General features: G+C 37.9%; 1 pseudogene; it reads left to right on the plus strand.

Moving 5' to 3' along the window:
* Positions 1-1842: 1842 nt before the first annotated feature.
* On the plus strand, positions 1843-5946 carry LOC104984468 (annotated as a pseudogene).
* Positions 5947-6967: the final 1021 nt, after the last annotated feature.

Here is a 6967-nt window from a genome sequence, read left to right on the forward strand (position 1 = left end):
TTTCTTCCTGGTTCAGTTTTGGAAAGTTTTACTTTTCTAAGAATTTGTCCATTTCTTCCACGTTGTCCATTTTATTGGCATATAATTGCTGATAGTAGTCTCTTACGGTCCTTCATATTTCTGTGTTGTCTGTTGTGATCTCTCCATTTTCATTTCTAATTTTGTTGATTTGATTCTTCTCCCTTTGTTTCTTGATGAGTCTGGCTAATGATTTTTCAATATTATTTATCCTTTCAAAGAACCAGTTTTTGGCTTTGTTGATTTTTGCTATGGTCTCCCTTGTTTCTTTTGCATTTATTTCTGCCCTAATTTTTAAGATTTCTTTCCTTCTACTAACCCTGGGGTTCTTCATTCTTCCTTTTCTAGTTGCTTAGGTGTAGAGTTAGGTTATTTATTTGACTTTTTTCTTGTTTCTTGAGGTATGCCTGTATTGCTATGAACTTTCCTCTTAGCACTGCTTTTACACTGTCCCATAGGTTTGGGGTTTTTGTGTTTTCATTTTCATTCATTTCTATGCATATTTTGATTTCTTCTTTGATTTCTTCTGTGATTTGTTGGTTATTCAGCAGCGTGTTGTTCAGCCTCCATATGTTGGAATTTTTAATGGTTTTTCTCCTGTAATTGAGATCTAATCTTACTGCATTGTGGTCAGAAAAGATGCTTGGAATGACTTCAATTTTTTTGAATTTACCAAGGCTAGATTTATGGCCCAGGATGTGATCTATCCTGGAGAAGGTTCTGTGTGCACTTGAGAAAAAGGTGAAATTCATTGTTTTGGGGTAAAATGTCCTATAGATATCAATTAGGTCTAACTGGTCTGTTGTATCATTTAAAGTTTGTGTTTCTTTGTTAATTTTCTGTTTAGTTGATCTATCCATAGGTGTGAGTGGGGTATCAAAGTCTCCCACTATTATTGTATTATTGTTAATTTCCCCTTTCATACTTGTTAGCATTTGTCTTACATATTGCAGTGCTCCCGTGTTGGGTGCATATATGTTTATAATTGTTATATCTTCTTCTTGGATTGATCCTTAGATCATTATGTAGTGTCCTTCTTTGTCTCTTTTTACAGCCTTTGTTTTAAAGTCTATTTTATCTGATATGAATATTGCTACTCCTGCTTTCTTTTGATCTCTATTTGCATGGAATATCTTTTTCCAGCCCTTCACTTTCAGTCTGTATGTGTCCCCTGTTTTGAAGTGGGTCTCTTCAGGCCAGGAGGGAATGGCAAGACATACTTAAAATGAACAAAACTTTTGGCCAACCCAATACCTTTCACTTTTGTTTGGTTTAATTTTTCACTTTTATACAAATTTAAGGCTTACTTTTCACTTACAGATACTACAAAATACTGGCTATATTCCCCATGTTGTACAACACATCCTTGAGCCTATCTTATGCCCAGTAATTTCTACCTCCCATTCCCACACCTCAATATTGCCCTCTCTCCCCTCCCCACTGATAACCACTAGTTAGTTCTCTTTATCTGTGAAATATCCTCCTTCTTTTATGTTATACTCATTAGTTGTTGCTAATACCCCACTTTGAAATGACTGTCCATAATTCTTCATAAACAACTAAACACTATGATTGCTTCTTCATTACTAAAGTCAGTAGAGGGGTGTGTTTTTTCATTATTTCTGAGTGTTATGTGTGAAAATTTGATAATTCATAAAACTTATATGAAAAAGATACCAATATCTGTTGATCTGCTCTTATAGTCTCAAGATGTGCAAGTGTTACATCCATTCTCTCAAATAGTTACTACAAATATTATCAGGGAAAAAAAAAAAAACATTTAAACACAGAAACTTGGAAATAATGATGAAATCAGCCAACACTATGGCGGAGAAAGCCTCATCCTACACAGTTTGTTGGAAATTTCTACCTCACCATCAATTCAAATTATCCCAGTGCCACTCAGACAGCCAATAACCAAATGTTCCCACAGGACACACTTTCACCACTAGGATTTGAGTAAATGTTGCTTCCATCACCTGAAATTAGAACATGACAAGAAAGAAATATGTCTTCTCCCCAGCATGCCTTCAAAATGAGGTCTCTGGGTTTAGAAAAGATAGAGGAACCAGAGATCAAATTGCCACCATTCACTGGATCATAGAGAAAGCAAAGAAATTCCAGAAAAACATCTGCTTCATAGACTATGCTAAAACTTTTGACTGTGGGGACCACAGCAAACTGTGAAAAACTCTTAAAGAGATGGGAATATCAGATCACCTTAACTGTCTCCTGAGAAACTTCAGGACGGTCAAGAAGCAACAGTTAGAACCAGACATGAAACAACTGGTTCCAAATTAGGAAAGGAGTACAGCAAGGCTGTATATTGTCACCCTGTTTATTTAATTATATGCAGAGTACACCTTGTAAAATGCTGGGCTAGATGAATTACAAGCTAGAATCAAGATTGCCAGGAGAAATGTCAATAGCCTCAGATATGCAGGTAATGGCAGAAAGAATTGATGCTTTCAAATTGGGGTGCTGGAGAATACTCTTGAGAGTCCCTTGGACTGCAAGAAGATCAAACCAGTCAATCCTAAAGAAAACCAACTCTGAATATTCATTGGAAGGACTGATGCCAAAGCTCCAATACTTTGGTCACCTGATATGAGGAGCCAACTCATTGGAAAGACCTGGATGCTGGGAAAGATTGAAGGCATCAGGAGAAAGGGGCAGCAAAGTATGAGATAATTAGATAGCATTACTGACTCACTGAATCTGAGCAAATTCCACAAGATAGTGAATGACATGGAGACCCTGGTATGCTGAAGTCCATGGGGTCACAAAGTCAGACATGGCTTTGTGACTGAACAACAAGTAGCCAAATGCTTATTGAATATGACACCATTTGGTACAAAACCCTGATCTCAGGATTTCCCTCTAGAAACTTGCTTTCAGTAGCAATCTGAAACTTGTAGCAATCTGAATACAACTTCTCCGGCTATAACTGCTCTTTCCAGCTATCTCTTTAATACCTGGAGAAACACAGTTCTTTTCACTTCTGTAGTGATCATTCCATTCAAAATATTTCAATATGGAGTTCTGACCACTTGTTCTCTGACAGTTATGCCAGGTTAGGGATTCTGTTCAAATGAGGCATCCTGTTAACTCAGCTTCAAAGCAATCTTTCTTCATTATGATTCTTATGGGTGTAAACCCAATCTAGAGAAAATGATGAAAGATGTAGAAAGGACAAAAAAGATGTGAACAAAAAAAAAATCTTTGGTGAAAGCACATGCCTTTTATTACTGCCCAGTTAAAAGCCTCAAAGCCCAATAAACTCTCTATTTTTACTTCATAGATACTGAATACCAAGCTTATTTGGACATAGGTATTTCTACCTACATGTATCAGAAGGGATAAAAGTTAACAATCTAGTTAGCCATACCAACAACTAATAGATAGTCCATAAAATCACATGCAATAAAATAACAATAGGAAAAAAGACATTAATGAAAAGAAACACAAGTTTCTTAAGTGTAAAATTCAGTCTATTGAGATTAAACATATATCTTCACAAAATTAAGCATGAAATGTCTGATACTCCAGTTTGATACCCCAACTACTCTTCTCTGTACCCTAAAGTGCCAACTTCAAGCCTCTCAGGAGAGAAGCCATTGATAGGACTCATGAACGCCATCTTTCATTCCAAAGATCCAGCCTTTTATGGCTGACCAAATTATCACTTGAAAACAGCCCCACAGCCATTTATTCCTGCAATCATGGCTATAACTTAAGCTCTCACAAAGCCTGGAAAATAAAAATGTTTATTTGGATTATAAAAACAAACAGAGCAAAAAGGCTGATGGAAATTCACTACTTGAAGTGCTGGTCAAGTACATAATGGAGAAAGCCTCCTGGTTTCCAGTGATCTTGGTGACCACATGGGCAATTCCTGGAAGCAAAGGACTTAGCAACAAGCAAAGCAAGCAAAGGACTTGCCCACTTAATTCTTAAATACTTTCCTATTTTAGCCCTTTATTAAATATTTAGGACTTTCAGACAATCAGATGAAGCAAGATGAAGTTGAATTTTTAGATGGAAGTATAGCTGGCTTAAAACTCAACATTCAAAAAACTAAGATCGTGGCATCTTAGTCCCATCACTTCATGGCAAATAGAAGGGGGGAAAGTAGAAGCAGTGACAGACTTTATTTTCTTGGGCTCCAAAATCACTGTGGACGGAGACTGTAGCCATGAAATTAAAAGACTTGCTCCTTGAAACAAAAGCTATGACAAGAAAGCAAAGACATTACTTTGCCAACAAAGGTCCATCTGGTCAAAGCTATGGTTTTTCCAGTAATCACGTATGGATGTGAGAGCTGGACTATAAAGAAAGCTGAGCACTGAAGAATTGAGGCTTTTGAACTGTGGTGTTGGAGAACACTCTTGAGAGTCCCAAGAGATCTCCTTGACTGGAGATGAAACCAGTCAATCCAAAAGGAGATCAATCCTGAATATTCATTGGAAGGACTGATGCTGAAGCTGAAGCTCCAATACTTTGGCCACCTGATGTGAAGAACTGACTCATTAGAAGAGACCCTGATGCTGGGAAAGAGTGAAGGCATGAGAAGAAGGGGACGACAGAGGATGAGATGGTTGAATGGCATCGACAACTCTGAAAGAACCAAGAGAAAATGATTCATCACCTCCAAGAGAGGCTCCACAAGGTTATTAGTGGATTTCTAAGCAGAAACCTTGCAGTCAGAAAGAAGTCAGTTGATATATTCAAAATTCTGAAAGTAAAAAAAGAACTACCAACCATTTGTAATAACGGCAGAGTGTCTCATCTAGTAACAAGCTGTTTGTCAGCAGAATGATAAGTGACAGATTTAAGGGAAAGAGGATTCAGTTCAATTGGACAGAAGTTTATAATCCTTGGTGACTTGGTCAACACTAGGCACAGAAGTAGAAAACAAAATCCCTTTTCTCAAGGAACCTACAATGTTTTAGAAAAATTTAATCTTATGTAAGAAAATGAAACAATATGAGGAAATAACTGTAATGCCATAACAGGCATTGTGATAATAGATTCTGTGACTTTTCATGAATAAGGAATGCTTGTGAAATTTGTGGAACTTGAAATACTGGTAGAATTGTGCCAAAAGGAATGAAGGTGACATTTCTAGATCTCAACCTTGTTACATGAAGAACGCTGTGAATAACTAAAAGATTAAAAATCAACTTGGTTAGAAAGAGTCTAGCCTATTACCTTCATGGATCACAGCCTTGTCATAGCAAAGGAGCTTGTGTAACTCAATGAAGCTATAAGCCAAGCAGTGCAGGGTCGCTCAAAACAGATGGGTCATGTTTTAATGCTCCCTCGCGGGTCGACCCCAGACGTGTGCATCCTCCGGTATGTCCCCGAATTCGCCTGTGCCAGTGTTCAGCTACGTGTGGTATAACTTAGGGCAGCATGTTGTGAAGAAATGGGGGCTGAGTGGCTCACGCCATCAGGAATTTCAACCTAGTGAACCGAGCAGAACAGGGAAGAATGAAGCCCTCCCCTGCTCCCAGGCACCCCTCCTGTGAGAGCAGATGAGCAACCATCCAGAAATTAAGGGACAAATTGACAGAAAAGATGAAAAACTGCTGTCATTACTAAAAGATGTGTATGTTGATTCCCAAGATCCCTTGTCTTCTTTAGGATGCCGGCACACATCAGAAGCCTAAGGAGTTCAGGTTGCTGAAAGAACATCAGTTTGACATGATGAAAGTTAAGAACATTCCCACAGGCAAAATTTTAATTGTTAGAGGCATTGACACTTCTCAGTAATCATAAACTTTATCCAGAAACGTGGACTGCTGAGAAAATAGCTGAAGAATACCATCTAGAACACCAGATGTAAATAGCCTTCTCAAATATTTTGTTTATTTTGAAGTAGAAATCTTCCCCCCTGAAGGCAAGAAAACAATACAATCAAAATGAAGAATCTTTACAGGACTTTTCCTGTTTGCATCCCCGTTCCCTGTTTATTTTCCTCATTTGTAGCATATTAAGTTATATAAATAACAAAAAAAGAAAGAAAGAAAGATGGGTCATAGTTCTGGCAAAATGTGGTGCACTAGAGTAGGAAATGGCAACTCATTCCAGTAGTCTTGCTTGGAGAACCCCATGGACAATTGTGCTCATTTCACATGCTAGCAAAGTAATGCTCAAAATCTACAAGCTAGGCTTCAGTTCTGAACCAAGAACTTCCAGATGTACAAGCTGGGTTTTGAAGAGGCAGAGGAACCAGAGATCAAACTGCCAGCATTCTATAGATAGCAGAGAAAGCAAGAGAATTCCAGAAAAAAAAAAAATCTACTTCTGCTTCATTGATTATGCTAAAGCCTTTGACTATGTGGATCACAACAAACTGAGGAAAATTCTTAAAGGGATGGGAATACCAGACCACCTAACCTGCCTCCTGAGAAACTTGTATGCAGGACAAGAAGCAACAGCTTGTGAAATCTGTGGGATTTGAAATATTGGTAGAATTGTGCCAAAAGAAATGAATGTAAAATTCCTAGATCTCAAATTTGCTACCTCAAGAACACTGAATAATTAAAGTTTCAAAATGAGCTTGGTTTAGAAAGAGTCTGGCCTATTCCCTTCATGGATCACAGCCTTGTCGTGGCAGAGGGGCTTATATAACTCAGTGAACCAGACATGAAACAACTGACTGCTTCCAAACTGGGAAAGGAGTACAGAAGGCTGTATATTGCCACACTGCTTATTTAACTTTATGCAGAGTCTATCATGCAAAATGCTGAGCTGGATGAATCACAAAGCTGAAATAAGACTGCCAGGAGAAATACCAACATCAGATATGCAGATGATAACCACTATAATGGAAGGAAGTGAAAAAGAACTAACGAGACTGTGGATAAGGATGAAATAGGAGAGTGAAAAAGCTGGCTTGAAACTCAACATTTAAAAAAACAAAGATTATAGCATCTGGTCCCAT

The sequence above is a fragment of the Bison bison genome, unplaced genomic scaffold (assembly GCF_000754665.1).
Source record: "Bison bison bison isolate TAMUID 2011002044 unplaced genomic scaffold, Bison_UMD1.0 scf7180017864029, whole genome shotgun sequence".
Lineage (NCBI taxonomy): Eukaryota > Metazoa > Chordata > Mammalia > Artiodactyla > Bovidae > Bison > Bison bison.